General features: G+C 45.0%; 1 protein-coding gene across 1 annotated transcript in view; it reads left to right on the top strand.

Moving 5' to 3' along the window:
* kcnh8 (potassium voltage-gated channel, subfamily H (eag-related), member 8) overlaps window positions 1–20,400 on the top strand; it is a 545,374-nt gene that overhangs the window by 64,341 nt on the left and 460,633 nt on the right. The gene's annotated exons all lie outside the window — the stretch shown is intronic.

Genomic DNA, 20,400 nt, shown 5'->3' on the forward strand with positions numbered 1-20,400 from the left:
CGTCCATTCCAAGAAGGGAGTAGATGCATTTGTGGAAAGCTCACTGGAATAATGTGACATTGTCTCCTCGGATGGTGGCTCCTGCCCTCGGGTCTCACTTTGGCTGCCATTAATCGTGCCTCATCTTTAACTCGATCCACAAAAGAGAGGATTGATGTGAGGGCGTTACATTTATGAATAATCTCCTTTTGTCCTGCCAAATGCTGTGATTCTATGATCATTTGTTCATCCATCAACCATGAGAATTCGAGGACCAATTTTGTATCAACTGCCATGAGGTGATGATTTATAGTAGTTGCAAGCTATTGCTCCTCCTATTTTTAGTTTATACACAGATTGTTTTGGCTAGCTCCTTCTCTACTGCGATTTTGAAAATGTTGAGGGGGGGGGGGGGGGGGGGGGGGGGGGGGGGGGGCGCATCCCATGCCATGTGTTTCTGGTCCTGCCGCTGTCGAGGGGATTTCTCATTGAATCCACCTCCCCGGTGCCAGGAAACCCGCAGTGGGAGTTCGCTATCGGAGGGACCGGAAAATCCTGCTGGCAAGATGACTGGAAAATCCCCCTTGTTGTGACTTCTTAAGAAACCATATTGTATTACACCAACCTTTAACAGCATGTTGTAAAATATAATTTATGCTCATGATTCTCATGAAGCCAATTCTTTTACTAATTATGTATTCCTGTGATTTTAATAATATACGACTGAAGTCTCCCATAGCAGTTCAGAACCATTTAAAGTCATCTTTAATCATTGTCTTATCCTCATTTCAACCTTCTGTCATGTTTAAAATTTCATTATTGCAGTATTTTCTTTTAATTTTTGGTTAATGACCAGTTTCCCAGCTGTTTCAGTTGTTTCCCTCGATGTTAACAGTCCATTCAGTTCTCCCAATAATGCTGGCCATGTTCTTACCCCAACCTCAAGACAAATGAACTGGTCTCCTGTCTCATTATTCTTCATGGCACAAAATGGCTGGCATGTGTTTCTACATGAGAGATAATAATAATAATCTTTATTGTCACAAGTAAGCTTACATTTACACTGCAATGAAGTTACTGTGAAAAGCCCCGAGTCGTCACATTCCAGCGCCTGTTCGGGTACACAGAGGGAGAATTCAGAATGTCAAAATTACTTAATAGCACGTCTTTCGGGACTTGTGGGAGGAGGCCGGAGCACCCGGAGTAAACCCATGCAGACATGGGAAGAACGTGCAGACTCCGCACAGACAGTGACCCAAGCTGGGAATCGAACCTTGGACCCTGGCGCTGTGAAGCCATAGTGCTAACCACTATGCTACCATGCAGCCCCCGTTAGAAAGTCCATAGACCATCTGAGAGTGCAGCAGGCATGGGACGTTTATCCTGACTCAGAATAAAACTGATGTGGAGATGCCGGCATTGGACTGGGGTGAGCACAGTAAGAAGTCTTACAACACCAGGTTAAAGTCCAACTGGTTTGTTTCAAACACGAGCTTTCGGAGCGCAGCCCTCGCCATTCACCTGAGGAAGGAGCTGCGCTCCGAAAGCTCGTGTTTGAAACAAACCAGCTGGACTTTAACCTGGTGTAAGACTTCTTACAGAATAAAACTATCCTGGGAGGTGATACACCAGAAAAAATGCTGCTTTAAAGACTGTACGGCATAACTCAGTCACTGCACTGCAATAGGCAATGGGCGGGATCCTGTGTCCTGACAGCTTGCCAATGGGGTTGCCCATTGTGGCCAACCTCACACCGTGGGGAAATCCACGGGCCTGACTGCGCTGCAGCGCAGCGGAGGATCCCGCCGACGGAGAATCCCGCCCAGTGTTTTTCCAACTTAGTTTAGTTTTATGGACATGAAAGATATGCCAAGTATTGTTATTGCTACCTGGAGCTCTGGAAGCAGCAGATGACGTGATCACTCAATATTTGCAATGATAGGGGAATTATAGGCACCCATCAGATTTAGTTGCATGAAGGAATTTAGCTGAAGCTTTTATTCAGTATACTGAACACAACTAACACAATTTTGAGAATTATTCACTTTCCCAACACTCTCTTAATAACAAACACAAAAGACAGGTCAAGACCAACTGATCCACTGAATCTGTCCCATTCTATCAGCCGCATACAGTTGCCCTCATTAATTGTCTTTAGTGCCATTTGATTGCTATGTTACTAAGAATAAAATTGTACCATAGCTTTCAAATCTAGAGGGGGAAAAAAGTGCATTAGGTTAAGTCTGGAAAATACTTCAATCAGTACTCTTGTTTGTTACAAAATAAAAGCAAATTACTGCGGATGCTGGAATCTGAAACGAAAGGGAAAATGCTGGAAAATCTCAGAAAGTCTGGCAGCATCTGTAGGGAGAGAAAAGAGCTAACGTTTCGAGTCCGATGACTCTTTGACAAAATGCTGTCAAAATGCTTTGACAAAGAGTCATCGGACTCGAAACATTAGCTCTTTTCTCTCCCTACAGATGCTGCCAGACTTGCTGAGATTTTCCAGCATTTTCCCTCTTGTTTGTTACCTTCCCTCCATGTTTGTGTATAAGCCTGAGTATAAATGGATAAAATTATAAGGTGATATTATTACTGCACTGTACTCTCTGGAATGGAACTGTTTTAATGTTTCCTTCTTTAGAGTGTGTCACATAATGAAATCCAAAAGTGCAACTGGCAATTTTTAACATTTTACTGAAATATCCTTATTTATTTCTGTGTCTCACACCCTGTGAATAGATTAAATGAATGGATTAAAATTTTCCCCTCATTAATATTACCCATGGCATTTGTGGATACCCAAGTGTTTAAATATTCACACTAAATTACATTTTTCATGAATAATAGTTCAGAGATAAAATTGAAATTATATCAGTATTCGAGCCTTATACCACAGATATCATATTTTGTTTAACATTTTATAATTATCCATTTTTGCAGAAGTCTTCCAAGCAGGACACCAATTAACTGAACATTATATTTAGCCTTTAACACCTTTTTTGTTTACACATTGCAGATAGATTACAGCTCTGTGAAACGGAACAATTTTGCAGTTTATAAACCATTCAGTGCTGAGCACTCCCATGTCATGTACATGATGGAGTATATGTAAGGTAAAACTGCCTTTATTCTCCCCCAGCTTCGGAGAAGCAATTCTTACTGCTGTTGTGTCAGTTATCTATTGCTCACACCATTTGCCTCTGTGATCATTCTAAATGAGATTGACAAACTATCTCCAGTCCCAAATGATGGAACTATGCTGAACTATGGGCTCACACACACCATATCTGATTGCATTTATTCCAATGTTACAGATTTTCCTCCAAGAGCACAATTTTAATTTTGCTCAAGTGGGTGGGTTTTGAATCAGTTAAAATCTCACCCCATTTCTCCGATGTGAAAGGATAATGTTGTAACCTGCATCCAATCATTTTTACATCATCATTTCTTGTTATTGCCTGCTACCAGCTGGTTAGAGAATGTGAGGTCTCAGATGTCCCACTGAAGTTTTCTTATGCAGAGATCAAGAATTAAACAAGTCAGGTTGAATCTGTGAGTGACACTGATGATTAGTGCTCAGCGCCTAGCCATCTTGACAAAGGGCTTATAAATAATCCAAGTCTGATGTTATACTGCAGTCACTAATCTCACCAATATTTGTGAATTGTGTCTTCAGCCAGTGTTGGGAATATTTACTTTCTCATAACAATAAAAATATTCCACGCAAAGTTTTAGAAGTTTCTAGCAATTCAGTAAATCATGCAAGCATCTTAATCACATATTGGGAGAAAAGAAGACAGTTTATAGATTGACCATGGTTGAATTTCTAGAGCATGCTTTGCTGGAACTCAATGGGATGGGGGTGGGAGGGTGGTGGGTAAGAGCTTGCACTGTCTGCTCAGTTAGGATACCAAGCATGAATAGCGTGAACAGGATCCCCAAATCCAGATATTGGTGCAAAGTGTAGAGGGTTGTCATGTATAACTTAACATTAACTATAAACTATATAAGAGGGCAAAATCTTCTTATAATCAATCCTCAATATGGAGAGTATAAAATTCATATGGGTGTAATGTGTAGTACTTTTGGAGGTTGCCATTAAAGGCACATTATTGAAGTAGAACAAAGAAATTTATACTGTATTTTGTGGTCTGGTCATGTAATACTACTGATTTCCTGGGATCAATGTTATCTCCCTTGCCTAGCAAAAAAACAGGGAATAGGGCTGTTACAATGCCCTGATTTGGTCCTGATTAAGAATGCATATTGGGCTCCAGTCATTTAGTCGAGGCCTGATCTGTTGTGTTAACCTAAGGCCAGAATGGGGAGCAGTGATAGTTTCCCAATCTGACCAAACTGTCAGGAGTGCGGATGGCACCAAGTTGGATGGGGGGGGGGTAGAACATAGAACATAGAACAGTACAGCACAGAACAGGCCCTTCGGCCCTCAATGTTGTGCCGAGCCATGATCACCCTACTCAAACCCACATATCCACCCTATACCCGTAACCCAGCAACCCCCCCCCTTAACCTTACATTTTATTAGGACACTACGGGCAATTTAGCATGGCCAATCCACCTAACCCGCACATCTTTGGACTGTGGGAGGAAACCGGAGCACCCGGAGGAAACCCACGCACACAGGGGGAGGACGTGCAGACTCCACACAGACAGTGACCTAGCCGGGAATCGAACCTGGGACCCTGGAGCTGTGAAGCATTTATGCTAACCACCATGCTACCCTGCTACCCCTGGGGTGAACTGCAAGAAGGATGCAGAAATCCAAAGTGTGATTTGGATAAGTTGAGTGAGTGGGCAAATGAACGGCAGATTTAATATCATTTGGAGAAATGTGAGGTTATCCATTTCGGTAGCAAAAAAGAGAAGGCAAACTATTATCTGAATGGCCATAAATTAGGAGAGGGGAATGGGCAACAAGAATTGAGTGTCCTCGTGCACCAGTCACTGAAGGTAAGCATGCAGTGCAGCAGGCGGTAAAGAAGGCAAATGGTATGCTGGCCTTCATTGCAAGAGGATTTGAGTACAAGCACAGGGACATTTTGCTGCAATTATGCACGGACTTGGTGAGGCCACACCTGGAGTATTGCGTGAGGTTTTGATCTCCTTATTTGAGGTAGGATGCTCTTGCTCTAGAGGGAATGCAACAAACGTTTCCCAGTTTGATTCCTGGGACGGAAGGACTGACGTATGAGGAGAGATTGAATTGGTTAGGATGTATTGGCTGGAATTCAGGAAAATTAGGGATCTCATAGAAACCTATAAAATTCTAACAGGATTAGACAGGGCAGATGCAGGAAGGATGTTCCCGATGGTGGGTGTGCCCAGAACCAGGGGTCACCGTCTAAGGATACAGTGTAGACCATTTAGGACAGAAATGAGGAGAAATTTCTTCACCCAGAGAGTGGTTGGCCTGTGGAATTCGTTACCTCAGGAAGTAATGGAGCCCAAATGTTTTCAAGAAGCAATTAGATATAGCATTTAGGCGAAGGGGATCAAAGGATATGGGGGGAAAGCGGGATTAGGCTATTGAGTTGAATGATCAGCCATGGTCATTATGAATGGTGGAGCAGGCTCAAAGGGCTAAATGGCCTCCTCCTGCCCCTATTTTCTATATTTCTATGTTTCTATGAACAATAACCCCAGAAGAGGTCTAGCTTTTAAAAATAAATGTCTCAGTGTGGGCTTGGAAGAGCACAAGTCCAACTCCAAACCCTAAAAAAGATCCTTGGACCACCCCTCTGGTGGCAGGGATTTCATAACCACATCTGTGGATTATATTGTTTCCCCTGGATCCCAGTGGCAGCCATTTGCTGTCCGATTTTAATGGTCAGGATTCCCATTGACTGAATATTTTGGTCTTGAAGTTGGCAAGCAGCTTGTTAATGAGGCATGCTCATTAGTATCATTAAGACAGTAAAATATGAACACACGTACACACATCAAACTTGGACAAAATATTCATCGATATTAGGGAGCATTGACACAAATATTACATAAAACATGTGGCTGAGTTTTACCTGTCACCCCTGGGGGATCACAGGTAGGTGAACCCATAATTTAGGGTGCAATGTCGTATGACAGCGGTCCACCCACACCTGCCCCGCACAATCTTATGATTGCAGGAGAGGTGCCAGATGGATCATCAAATTAAGTGGGCAATTAATGTCCAGCAGCCTTACCCTGCTGCAACTCAGATAACTTGTTATTAACCTCTCTGCTGATGGAACTGGTCCTACCGAGCCACTCTGCCTAAGCCCTTCAAAATTTTATGCACCTTAATCATGTCTGCACCAGCTTTCTCTGTGCCAAAGAAAACTGCCCCAGTTAATCCTATCTTTCCCCAGAGATTGGGTTTTCCATTCTTGGCAACATCTTCGTAAATCTCCTCTGCCCCCCCTCTCCTGTGATCACATTCTTCTTCTAATGTGTCAACCTGAACTTTACACAGCGCTCTATCTGTGGCCAAACTAGTTCAACTGAATCTATATAGAAACTTCATTTGCAGTGAATGTCACAACCTCTTGACGTAAATGGAAGTAATAAATGAAAAGCACTGGGCCAGCTATCTAATCAGTTTGAGAAAATAACTGCACTTATTGGTTGCTCGACTATTTTACCAATTTTATTTGGAGCTGTGGTAAACTGGGCAGTAACTGGGAAATACATTGGGACTGGACAGCAACTTAAGACATCTAAATTTAACAGGGTTTATTATCTTTGCAGCAGAAAACCTCCACAAATCTCAACTGGAAATTTAAAGCATAATCTGGGAATATAAAGCATAAACTTGAAATATAAAGCATTAAACTGGGAATATAAATCATGAACTGAGAATATATAGCATAAACTGGGGATATAAAACATTAAAAAAAGTCGGACTGAACATCAATATAGAATAGTTTTTTTTTGCATTTCTTTACAGGATGAGGGCTTCACGAGCTAGGCTAGCATTTGTTACCCATCCCTAATTGCCCTTGAGAAGGTGATGATAAGCTGCCTTCCTGAACCATTGCCATCCCTGTGGTGTAAGTACACCCACAGTGCTGTTAGGGAGAGACTTTGGCTTTTTGATCCAATGATGTAAAGGCAAAGTGCTGAATTTCCAAGTCAGGATGATGTGTAACTTGGAGGGGAACTTGCAGGTGGTGGTGTGCACATGCATCTATTGCCCTCATCCTTTTGGTAGTAGAGGTTGTAGGTTTGGAAGATGCTGCCAGAAGAATCTAGATGAGTTGCTGCAGTGTAGCTTGTAGACAATACACACTGTTGCCACTCTGTGTCAGTGGTGGAGGAGTGAATATTTAATGTAGGGGGTGGAGTGTCAGTCAAGCAGGCTTCTTTGTCCTGGATAGGTGTTGAGTTTCTTAAGTGTTGGAGCTGCCCTCATCCAGGCAACTGGAGAGTATTTCATCACTCCTGACTTGTGCACTGTAAATGGTGGATAGACTTTGGGGAGTAAGGAGGTGAGTTACTCTCCACAGAATTCTCAGTCTCTCAACTTCCTTGTAGCCAAGATATTTATACAGCTGGTCTAGTTCTGTTTTTTGTCACTGGTAACATTCAGGAAGTTGATAGTATAGGATTCAGTGATGGTAATGCCATTGAATGTCATGTGGAGATGGTTAGATTCTCTCTTGTTGGAGATGGTCATTGTCTGATATATGTGTGGCACAAATGTTAATTACCACTTGTCAGCCCAAGTCTGGATATTGTCCAGGTCCTACTGCATAGATATGGAGTGCTTCAGTATTTGTGGAGTTGCAAATTGTGCTGAACACCATGCAATCATCAGCGAAATACCCCACATCTGATATTATGATTGAGGGAAGGTCACAGTAACGGAAGGTGGTTGGGCCTGGGACACTATCCTGAGAAACTGCTGTAGTTATGTCCCAGGGCTGAGATGATTGACCTCGCCCAACTATAATCTTTGTGCCAGGCATAAATCCAACCAGTGGTGAGTTTTCCCCCGATTCCCGTTGGCTCCAGTTTTGCTACAGCTCCTTGGTTCCACACTCGGTCAAGTTGTTCCCTGATGTCAAGACAGTCATTCTCACCCCATCTTTCAGTTCTTTTCTCTCTGTTTGAACCAAGGCTGTAATGAGATCAGGAGCTGGGTGGTGGCGGTCTGCTTCAGTGGAAACTGGCAGTTTCTTTGGCAAAATAATTGGATTGTTGCTTAATCTGATTAGTTTTGTGTTTTCACTGCTTTTTATAGATTGCTTCAATTAGCTGAATCAGAGGATTTGATATTGGGTGTGAAAAATTTGGGCCAGAATTTACTGACAAAATCATTGGAAGGCCATTGTTGTTATTTATGGGTAAATGCTGAAGCAACTTCAGGAGAGCAGATGCATATTTAAATGTGGATAAAAAAAAGTTGTTGTCTGAACTCCACTGCTCAGTTAACTTTGTGAAAGCCTCTGCTTTTAGATTTGCTATATTAACCTCACCACAGCCAGTCCAGACTTGTCATTATGGGCGGGGTTCCTGCACACCTCCGCGGCGTATTTCGCTGCGCTGGAGGCAGCCCGCCATTGGCTGGCAGTGGAATCTCCAGATCCCACTGTCAACAGGATTCCCTGTTTTAGCACTCTCCCACCGCCGGGAAAGGGATTCGCTGTTGGCCGGACCAGAAGATCTCACTGGCAGGAACGGCTGTAAAATTCTGATCTATATGTTTACATTTTTAAAAATTAATTTATGGGATATGGGCATTGCTGGCTAGACCAAAATTTATTGCCCATCGCTAATTGCCCTTGAGAAAGTGGCCGTGAGCCGTCTTCTTAAACCGCTGCAGTCCATGTAGTGTAGGTACACCCACAGTACTGTTACGGAGGGAGTTCCAGGATTTTGACCCAGCAACAATGAAGGAACGCCAATGTATTTTCAAGCTAGGATGGTGAGTGACTTGAATGAGAGCCTCCAGGTGGCGGTGTGCCCAGGTATCCGCCGCCCTTGTCTCAATCTAGATGGTAGTGGTCATTGGTTTGGAAGGTATTGTCTGAAGAACCTTGGTGAGTTTCCGTAGTGCATCTTGTAGATGGGGTGCACACTGCTGCCACAGTGTATCAGTGGTGGAGAGATTGAATGTTTGTGGAAGAAATACCAATCAAACAGGTTGCTTTGTCTTAAAACTGAGGTCCAGCCACCATTTCCACAATTATTTCAAATAGTGTCTCTTAAGCTGTAGTAATTTCTCACAACCTTACCACTACTGCAGATATCTTTCTGTCCTCTCACAATCCAATGCCATTTCAACACTCTGTGACTTCACTGAACAGTAATCTGTTCTGGTCCCAGTTTCCTCTGTTCCATTAACTTCAGACTTCTTGGAAACGTCTCTTCATTTCTCTAGTTTCCTTAAGTAGCTGGACTTTAGATTTCTGCCATCTGTTTCCTGAAACAGTACTCCATAGTATAACTTTTGTTTTAGCAGCGCTGTGAGAGCTACCTTCTATCTATCTCCAACTGCAATCAAATGAGCTAAACTAAAAGATAAAGGTTTCTCTACATTATAAGGTCCCAGTTGCTAAGCAACTACTGCTGGTTTATTTCCTCCTCACATCATAGCCCTCTCTAAGCACAATAGAATCACAGTTGGAATTGAAACCAACCCCACACATACAAGCGCCAGCATGAATCTAACTATAGGTTTTACCCTTCCAGCCACAGAAACATTAAATTGAACCCACTTAAAACTATAACTTGGTTGAATTCTCTTGTCCTCCAGCTGCGTGTTTCTCAGCAGTGCACCGTTCACAGGCTGTGGGATTCTATACTCCCACAGCATATCAAAGGGATTTCCTATTAAAGCCACCCCACACCATCAGGAAACTCAGGAGTGGGGGTGCGCTATCGGTGGGGCAAGTGAATTGCGGCCCTTATTTCTAATATTTACCAATACAAATATAAATCCCTTAAAACTACCTTTGTTTTCCTAGCTAACCTAGTTAATAGGTTAGTACCTTGACAAAGAAGCAGACAAATGAACGTAGAACCTGATATTTCATAAAATAGATCTTTGTAAGTTTATCATAGAATCTCCACAGCACTTACATCCACTAACTGTAGCCCAGAGGTCACAAGTAGCCCATCTGGGTTCTGAGTGTGGCCAATGAGACATTTTGTTGACCACGTTCAGGGTTGCTACATTCCGCTGATTTCCATCCACAGTTTTTTTCTGACTGCTTTGACTGAAGTCAAAGGGTAGCATGGTTAGGGCAGCATGGTAGCATAGTGGTTAGCACAATTGCTTCACAGCTCCAGGATCCTTGGTTCGATTCCCAGCTTGGGTCACTGTCTGCACGTTCTCCCGTGTGTGCGTGGGTTTCCTCTGGGTGCTCTGTTTTCCTCCCACAGTTCAAAGATGTGCCGGTTCGGTGGATTGGCTATGATAAATTGTCCTTCGTGTCTGGAAAAGGTTAGGTCGTGTTACTGGGTTACCGAGATGGGATTGGCTTAAGTGGGGTGCTCTTGCCAAGGGCCAATGCAGACAAAGAACAAAGAAAAGTACAGCATAGGAACAAGCCCTTCAGCCCTCCAAGCCTGTGCCAACCATGCTGCCCATCTAAACTAAAACCTTCTGCACTTCCTGCGTCCGTATCCCTCTATTCCCATCCTATTCATGTATTTGTCAAGATGCCCCTTAAATGTCACTATCGTCCCTGCCTCCACCACCTACTCTGGCATTGAGTTCCAGGCACCCACTACCCTCTGTGTAAAAAACTTGCCTCCTACATCTCTTCTAAACCTTGCCTCTCGCACCTTAAACCTATGGCCATTAGTAATTGACAACTCTACCCTGGGAAAAAGCCTCTGACTATCCACTTTGTCTACGCCCCTCATAATTTTGTAGACCTCTATCAGGTCGCCCCTCAACCTCCATCGTTCCAGTGAGAACAAACCGAGTTTATTCAACCGCTCCTCATTGCTAATGCCCTCCATACCAGGCAACATCCTGGTAAATCTCCTCTGCACCCTCTCTAAAGCCTCCACATCCTTCTGGTAGTGTGGCGACCAGAATTGAACACTATACTCCAAGTGTGGCCTAATTAAGATTCTACACAGCTGCAACATGACTTGCCAATTCTTATACTCAATGCCCCGGCCAATGAAGGCAAGCATGCCGTATGCCTTCTTGACTACCTTCTCCACCTGTGTTGCCCCTTTCAGTGACCTGTGGACCTATACACCTCAATCGCTCTGACTGTCAATACTCTTGAGGGTTCTATCATTCACTGTATATTCTCTACCTGCCAAAATGTATTACCTCACATTTGACCGGATTAAACTCCATCTGCCATCCCTCCGCCCAAATCTCCAAACGATCTAAATCCTGCTGTATCCTCTGACAGTCCTTATCGCTGTTCGCAATTCCACCAACCTTTATGTCATCTGCAAACTTACTCATCAGACCAGTTACATTTTCCTCCAAATCATTTATATATACTACAAACAGCAAAGGTCCCAGCACTGATCCCTGCGGAACACCACTAGTCATAGCCCTCCAATCAGAAAAGCACCCTTCCATTGCTACTCTCTGCCTTCTATGACATAGCCATTTCTGTATCCATCTTGCCAACTCACCCCGATCCTGTGTGACTTCACCTTTTGTACCAGTCTGCCATGAGGGACCTTGTTAAAGGCATTACTGAAGTCCATATAGACAACATCCACTGCCCTACCTGCATCAATCAGCTTTGTGATCTCTTCAAAAAACTTTATCAAGTTGTTGAGACATGACCTCCCCTTCACAAAACCGTGCTGCCTCTCGCTAATACGTCCATTTGCTTCCAAATGGGAGTTGATCCAGTCTCAAAGAATTCCCTCCAGTAATTTCCCTACTACTGACGTAAGGCTCACCAGCCTGTAGTTCCCTGGATTATCCTTGCTACCCTTCCTAAACAAAGGAACAGCATTGGCTATTCTCCAGTCCTCCGGGACATGACCTGAAGACAGTGAGGATCAAAAGATTTTTATCAAGGCCTCAGCAATTTCCTCTCTAGCCTCCTTCAGTATTCTGGGGTAGATCCCATCCGTCCCTGGGGACTTATCTACCTTAATATTTTTCAAGATGCCCAACACATTTTTTGGATCTCATTGTGACCCAGGCTATCTAAACATCCTTTTCCAGACTCAACATCCACCAATTCCTTCTTTTTGGTGACTACTGATGCAAAGTATTCATTTAGTACCTCGCCCATTTCCTCTGGCTCCACACATAGATTCCCTTGCCTATCCTTCAGTGGGCAAACCCTTTCCCTGGCTACCCTCTTGCTTTTTATGTACGTGTAAAAAGCCTTGGGATTTTCCTTAACCCTATTTGTCAATGACTATTTGTGACCCCTTTTAGCCCTCCTGACTCCTTGCTTAAGTTCCTTCCTACTTTCCTCATATTTCACACAGGCTTCATCTGTTCCCAGCCTTCTAGACCTGTGAAATGCCTCCTTTTTCTTCTTGACGAGGCCTACAATATCTCTCGTTATCCAAGGTTCCCAAAATTTGCCATATTTATCCTTCTTCCGCATAGGGACATGCCGGTCCTGAATTCCTTTCAACTGACATTTGAAAGCCTCCCACATGTCAGATGTTGATTTACCCTCAAACATCCGCCCCCAATCTAGGTTCTTCAGTTCCCGCCTAATATTGTTATAATTAGCTTCCCCCAATTTAGCACATTCACTCTAGGACCACTCTTATCCTTGTCCACCAGCACTTTAAAACTTACTGAATTGTGGTCACTGTTCCCGATATGCTCCCCTACTGAAACTTCTACCACCTGGCAGGGCTCATTCCCCAATACCAGGTCCAGTACAGCCCCTTCCCTAGTTGGACTATCTACATATTGTTTAAAGAAGCCCTCCTGGATGCTCCTTACAAACTCTGCTCCGTCCAAGCCCCCAGCACTAAGTGAGTCCCAGACAATATTGGGGAAGTTGAAGTCTCCCATCACAACAACCCTGTTGCTTTTAGTCCTTTCCAAAATCTGTCTACCCATCTGTTCCTCTATCTTCCGCTGGCTGTTGGGAGGCCTGTAGTAAACCCCCAACATTGTGACTGCACCCTTCGTATTCCTGATCTCTATCCATATAGCCTCGCTGCCCTCTGAGGCGTCCTCCGTAGTACAGCTGTGATATTCTCCCTAACCAGTAGCGCAACTCCGCCACCCCTTTTACACCCCCCTCTATCCCTCCTGAAACATCTAAATCCTGGAACGTTTAGCTGCCAATCCTGTCCTTCCTTCAACCAGGTCTCTGTAATGGCAACAACATCATAATTCAAAGTACTAATCCAAGCTCTAAGTTCATCTGCCTTACCTGTTATACTTCTTGCATTGAAACATATGCACTTCAGGCCACCAGACCCGCTGTTTTCAGCAACATCTCCCTGTCTGCTCTTCCTCAGAGCCATACTGGCCCTATTCCCTAGTTCTCCCTCAATGTTTTCATCTTCTGATATTGCTCCAGTACCCACCCCCCTGCCATACCAGTTTCAACCCTCCCGTGTGACACTAGCAAACCTCGCGGCCAGGAGGTTTCTCCAGTTTAGATGCAACCTGTCCTTTTTATACAGGTCACACCTGCCCCGGAAGAGCTCCCAGTGGTCCAGGTAACAGAAACCCTCCTTCCTACACCAGCTGTTTAGCCACGTGTTTAGCTACTCTATCTTCCTATTTCTAGTTTCACTGGCACGTGGCACAGGGAGGAATCCCAAGATTACAACCCTAGAGGTCCTGTCTTTTAACTTTCTGCCTAGCGCCCTGAACGCCTGCTGCAGGACCTCATGCCCCTTGCTGCCTATGTCGTTAGTACCAATATGTATGACGACCTCTGTCTGTTTGCCCTCCCCCTTCAGGCTGCCCGCTACCCGTTCTGAGACATCCTGGACCCTGGCACCAGGGAGGCAACATACCATCCTGGAGTCTTTTTCACGTCCACAGAAGCGCCTATCTGTGCCCCTGACTATAGAGTCCCCTATGACTATTGCTCTTCTGCGCTTTGACCCTCCCTACTGAACATCCGAGCCAGCCGTGGTGCTCTGGCTGCTGCTGTTTTCCCCTGATAGGCTATTCCCCCCAATGGTATCCAAAGGGGTATATCTGTTCGAGAGGGGGACAACCGCAGGGGATTCCTGCACTGACTTCCTGCTCCTTCTGGTGGTCACCCATCTCTCTGCCTGTGCCTTGGGTGTGACCACGTCTCTATAACTCCTATCTATGATGCTTTCCACCACCTGCATGCTCCTAAGTGCATCCAATTGCTGCTCCAACCGAACCACACGGTCTGTGAGGAGCTGCCATTGGTTACACTTGCTGCAGATAAGGTCAATTGGAATGCTGGCAGTATCATAGATCTGCCACATCTCACAGTTGGAGCACTGCACCCCGCTGAGTGACATTTCAGCACTAATTAATTAATTTAAAATAAACACTTGAATTATTGTCAGATTGACTTACAATTGACTATATGGCCGTGACACTAAATTTTTACTGTAAAATTAAATGCTAAATACCGATCACTGCCCTTAGACTGTTACTCCATTATCTAATTAATCAATTAGATTTGTTTTGCAATAGAACATAGAACAGTACAGCACAGAACAGGCCCTTTGGCCCTCGATGTTGTGCCGAGCAATGATCACCCTACTCAAACCCATGTATCCACCCTATACCCGTAACCCAACAACCCCACCCCCCCCTTAACCTTACTTTTTAGGATACTACGGGCAATTTAGCATGGCCAATCCACCTAACCCGCACATCTTTGGACTGTGGGAGGAAACCGGAGCACCCGGAGGAAACCCACGCACACACGGGGAGGACGTGCAGACTCCGCACAGACAGTGACCCAGCCGGGAACCGAACCTGGGACCCTGGAGCTGTGAAGCATTTATGCTAACCACCATGCTACCGTGCTTCCCAATATTATTATTTTTTCAAATTTAACAGATTCCCAACCAGCCAATCAGGTCACAGCTTTACTGTGATGTCACTTCAGTCCCCCCCACCCCCAACACAATTTGAAAAGGTAATAAAAATAAAAAATAAAGACGCTATGGGCTAAAGGGCTTCCTTCTGCACTGTAAATTTCATGATTCTATGAAATGATACGCGTGTAGATCAAGTGCACATGAAATGAACCACATGCTGATTGCACACAACACTGGTTCTGAGAACCGTGCACACCAAAGTGTAAATATTTCTTTTGTTTTTACCATTTGAAGTTGGTGATAGTTCTATTAATATATAAATTATAAAAATATTTTCTGTAACTTGTTATGAAATATTCGCCATGTATTAAATGCATTTAATTGTATTCAAGGGTTATAGTTAGTGAACAATCCTGATTTCAATCTTGTGGCCAACTGAGATGAAAGATGGTCACTCATGCAGCCCACTTACTAATCTAGATTTCCCATCACTGCATAAGATTAAAACATTGCCACAAGATATGTTTCAATTGCATTTTAATATGTACTGAAAGCCACGAGTATATTGAAATTGAGGTATTATTAAGGCAAAATATTTTTGCATTACATAATCCTAAATTAATTTGCTGCGCAGTGGCAAACAATAAAGGTGAAAAATTGAATTGAGAACCTTTATACAAAAGTGCAATGCATCTTTGAGTACTGTTCAATGTTTTATTCATTTATGGGAAGTGGGAGTCCTTGGCTAGGCCACCATTTGTTGCCCATCATTAATTGTACATGAAAAGATAGTGGTGAGCCGCCTTCTTGAACCGCTGCAGTACATGTCATAGGTACATCCACAGTGCTGTTAGGGTGAGAGTTCCAGGATTTTAACCCAACAACATGGAAGGAACAGGAATATATTTTCAAGTCAGGAAGATGTACGAGATTGAGGGGAATCTGCAGGCGATGTGTCGCCATACGTCTCCCGCCCTTGTTCTTCTAGGTGGTAGTGGTTAAGAGTTTGGAAGGTGCTAAGGAAGGCGAGGCGAGGTACAAGAAGGCATCTTGCAGATGGTGCACTCTGTTGCTACCGTGTGCCGGTGCTGGAGAAAGTGAATATTTAAGGACTGGATGCTGATAAAGCAATCTGGTTTGATTTAGTCCAGGCAGGAAAACAAGAGTTCAATTATAATGTTGAGTACGTCCAGTGCTGGGAATCTGACACTCTATTGTTAAAAACATTTATTTAACATTTCCAGTAACAAATTACAGCAGTACATATTACTGCATCAATCATTGAAGCTTGGTCCATAGTTATTGGACATTAATACCCTGACTTCAGCATTAGGTAAGACACATCTAGAAATTCTAACTGTTTACCATAGCTACACATAAAGTTTCCTGTGCCTCTACTGGAACAGAAACCCATTAAAAAATGACAAAAGCACACGGATAGTCCATTTAGCCCAAGTCTGTTCTGCCCTCACTGACATCATGGCTGAACTCTGTCCATTTGTCTTGGCTACACATCCTGTTATACCTTGTTTGGCAAAAAACCTATAGATTTCAAATTTAACATTGACCTGAATTTTCAGGATGGCAAACGTTCAGCGGCCATCATCCAGAGAGTTGACGGAAAACATAACCCCGCCAACTCGAACAGGCCTGCTTCCATTTCACGCTCTAATGAGAGTTGACTGGCAGGGGGCAAGGCTGTCCACGCTTGGAAGGAAGGTCCAGTCAAAGTTCAGTAGTGGCCAGAAGAGGTAGTGCAGTTCCCTGACTAAGAATATGTCCTCGGGACCACATTGCTGGAACGTAGTATGGGTCCTGGCGGGAGGTATGGGGGGGGGGGGGGGGGAGAGGTGGTAGGGATGCCCTGAGGGGTCACCAGGAGGGAAATCACACAGTTGTGGAGTACATCCAGGGGCATGGGAGGACCAGAGGTCTCCAGTGTTGGGAGGGCACTCTGAAGGGATCTTCTGATGGAGGCGTCCCTCTCTCCCTCTCTTCCTGTCCGAAGTCAAGAGTGAGAACCATTTTGTTTTCCCACCCTCAGTAATCAGGCACCTGCTAACCTAAAAATTGAGGCTGGGTGGGAAAGGACCTGAAGTGACCATTAGGTGGCCATTTGAGGGCATTAATTGGGGCATAGACAGACTTCCCATCAGAAACCCTGTCTTCCCTGCAGTAAAATCCCATCGGGTTGAGGCGGCAGGATTCCAAAGGGAATTCCATCCTTACTATTTTATGTTCCCCGCCGCCTCAGAATCTGGTGGAAAGGAGTATAAAATGTGGCCATTATTATTTTAATTAGCATTTACTGCCTTTTGTGGGGTAAGGTTGCTTATTGTGTGAAGAAGCCTTTCTGAATTTCTTTCCTGAACAGCCTGAATAATTTTTTTCCTGAACATTTGTAATAATTCCCAAAAGGCCCACAGGGATATACTAATCGGTCTTCCAGTGGGACTTGTGAAATATGAGCTTCACCACGAGTGGGTGGAGGCCCGTCCAGCTGGAGCTCAATACCAGGCTATGTAAAAGCCACCCGGACAGGGACCGACATTCTGGTAGTTCCAATGGGGACTTATTATGTGTATGCCACCGTGCAGGCCATTTTCTATGATGACAGTGAACTCACATTTATTCACCTACAAGACGACGTGGTAAAAACAGCAATTGCAATTGTCTCAGTTGCAGCGGAATATTGCTGTGCAGGAATGAGATTCGGGAAGTTTTGAAAATGCTGTTCTTCTAGAAATTAGAGGCCTTTGATGCAGGCCGAGAAGATTGGGCTCAATATGCCGAGTGAATGCTGTATTTCTTCCAGGTGAATGGCATTAAAGGAGAGGATTGTCGGAAGGTAATTCCTCCTGACCTTCTGCAGAGCCTAAACTTTAGCATAATTAAGAGCCTCACCCGGCGAACCCATACTCAAAGTCCTTTTGATGACTAGTGGAGTTGGTGGCAAATCATTATGACCCAAAACTGTCCATGATAAATCAACGGTATTGATTTATCATGGCTGTGCAGACTCTGTTGGCGGGGGGTAGGGTTGGTAACGGACTTTCTGACATGACTCTGAAGGCTGGCAGAATGTTGTGCATCATTTGAACCATCCCTCTCTGAGATGTTAAGGGTCTGTTTGGTGTGCGGGTTTAGCAACGTGGTAACTCAGAAGAAGTTGTTGGCGGAACCAACATCGGACCTCAGAAGAGCCACTGAGTTAGCCCTGTCATGTGAGAATACCAAGAAGGAGGTTCAGGATCTCCAGGTTTCCGTTGGCTACAACGTCCATAGCATTCGACCATCCCCGTACATCAGTGCGATGCCCTCTCAGGGCAGTGATCTTGCGACCAGATTGCCACCAAAGCAGCAACTAAGTGCACAACATCAATTCTGGACTGTATTGTTCTGTGTACAGTCCAGGCAGATCAATCCATACATTAAAAAATGGGACACACATAAATACATAATGTAAATACATAGACACAGACATTGGGTGAAGCATACAGAGTGCAGTACTACTCAATGGAGAAGATGTGTGAAGAGATCAGGGGCGATCGGTCGCCGATCGGTCAGCCCCCTGCAGCGATTCTCCGGCCCGCGATGGGCCGACGTCCCACCGCTGGGAGGCCTCTCCCACCGCTGGGAGGCCTCTCCCACCGCTGGGAGGCCTCTCCCACCGCCGGGAGGCCTCTCCCACCACCGTGGTTTGAACCACCTCTGGTGGCGGGGAGATTGGCAGCGCGAGCGGGCCCCCGGGGCCCTGGGGGGGGGGGGGGGTGATCGGACCCCGGGGGTGCCCCCACGGTGGCCAGGCCCATGAGCGGGGCCCACCGATCGGCGGGCGGGCCAGTACCATGGGGGCACTCTTTTTCTTCCGCCGCCGCCATGGCCTCCACCATGGTGGAGGCGGAAGAGAATCCCCCAGCCTGCATGCGCCGGTGGTGACGTCAGCGGCAGCCCCGTCGGGTAGGGGAGAATCCCGCCCCAGATCAGTCCATAAGAGAGTCATTCAGGAGTCTGGAAACAGCAAGGAAGAAGCTGTTTTTGAATCTGTTAGTTCGTATCTTTTGTATCTCCTGCCTAATGGAAGAGATTGGAAGAGGGTGTAACCCAGGTTGGAGGGGTCTTTGATTATGCTGCCCGTTTTCCATAGGCAACGGGGGGTGTAGACAGAGTCAATGGATGGGAGGCAGGTTTGTGTGATGGGCTGGGCTGTGTTCACGACTCTCTGTAGTTTGTTACGGTTAGACCAAGCAGTTGCCATACCAGGCTGTGATGCAGCCAGATAGGATGCTTTCTATGGTTCATCTGTAAAAATTGGTAAGAGTCAATGTTGACATGCTGAATTTCCTTAGTTTCCTGAGGAACTATCGACGCTGTTGTGTTTTCTTGGTCATAGCGTCGACATGGGTAGAATAGGACAGATTGCATCTAGGAATCTGAGGCTGTCAACCATCTCCACCTCTGCCCCATTGATGGAGACGGGGATGTGTACGATACTCCACTTCCTGAAGTGAATGACCAGCTCCTTAGTTTTGCTGACATCGAGGGAGAGATTGTTGTCATTACACAACTCCACTCGGTTCCCTATCTCCCTCTTGTACTCTGACTCATCATTTTTTTGACTTCTCTTCAAATATTCCAGTCCTACCCGAAACGATTCCCATTGCCGGAGGAACTGGAAAATTAGGCCGATGTTACTGAGGTGATAGAGGATAATTGCAGATTGGTGGGGACACTTCACGTAGAAGTTAGAACATGCAAATAGGTCATTGACCCAACCATTCCATGCAAGAGCTCATTTTGCACATAAACAGTTCTAATCAAATATAGCCACACAATTTCTATCCATTCAAAAACTTTTCCTTCATCAACCTATTTAATCCAATCATGAGCATTGACATTATGGGTTGGATTCTCCGTTCTACGTGCTTCCACCAGAGTAGAATTGCTCCTGGTCGCCACTGGTGCTGAAAGCAGCACCCAGGAGCAATTCACTCTCTTTTACCATGTAAATTTATGCATGGTGGAATCCCAGTGTCAGGTCGCCATTTTGAGCAGGCAGCCTGATCTCTGGGTCTGGCAACTGTCTCCCCCCCCCCCCCCCCCCCCACAATGTAAATCCTGCCCCCCTCACCGCTGACAAGTAGGGGCATCATCCTGCCCACCACCACCTTGGGAATAACAGGTCAGCCCCCACAGTACACATGCATAAGTGTGACCCGATCCTCCCCACCCACCTCCCCATCAGACCACCTCAACAGAAACCCCATCAGGCCCTCCCAACAGAGACCGCTGCCTGAAAGCTGAAGAGCTTTCTAAACACTTTCTGCTATGAAAAAGTGGAAGTCAAAGCACTTAGCTGCTTGTGATGTGGTGCGGACCTGTCAATCATAGCAAGAGCATTTATAAACATTGTGATTCGCATTAGAGCAGGTTAATGGAGATGTATTCAAGCATGAAGAGATAGAA

Source organism: Scyliorhinus canicula, chromosome 5 (genome assembly GCF_902713615.1).
Source record: "Scyliorhinus canicula chromosome 5, sScyCan1.1, whole genome shotgun sequence".
Lineage (NCBI taxonomy): Eukaryota > Metazoa > Chordata > Chondrichthyes > Carcharhiniformes > Scyliorhinidae > Scyliorhinus > Scyliorhinus canicula.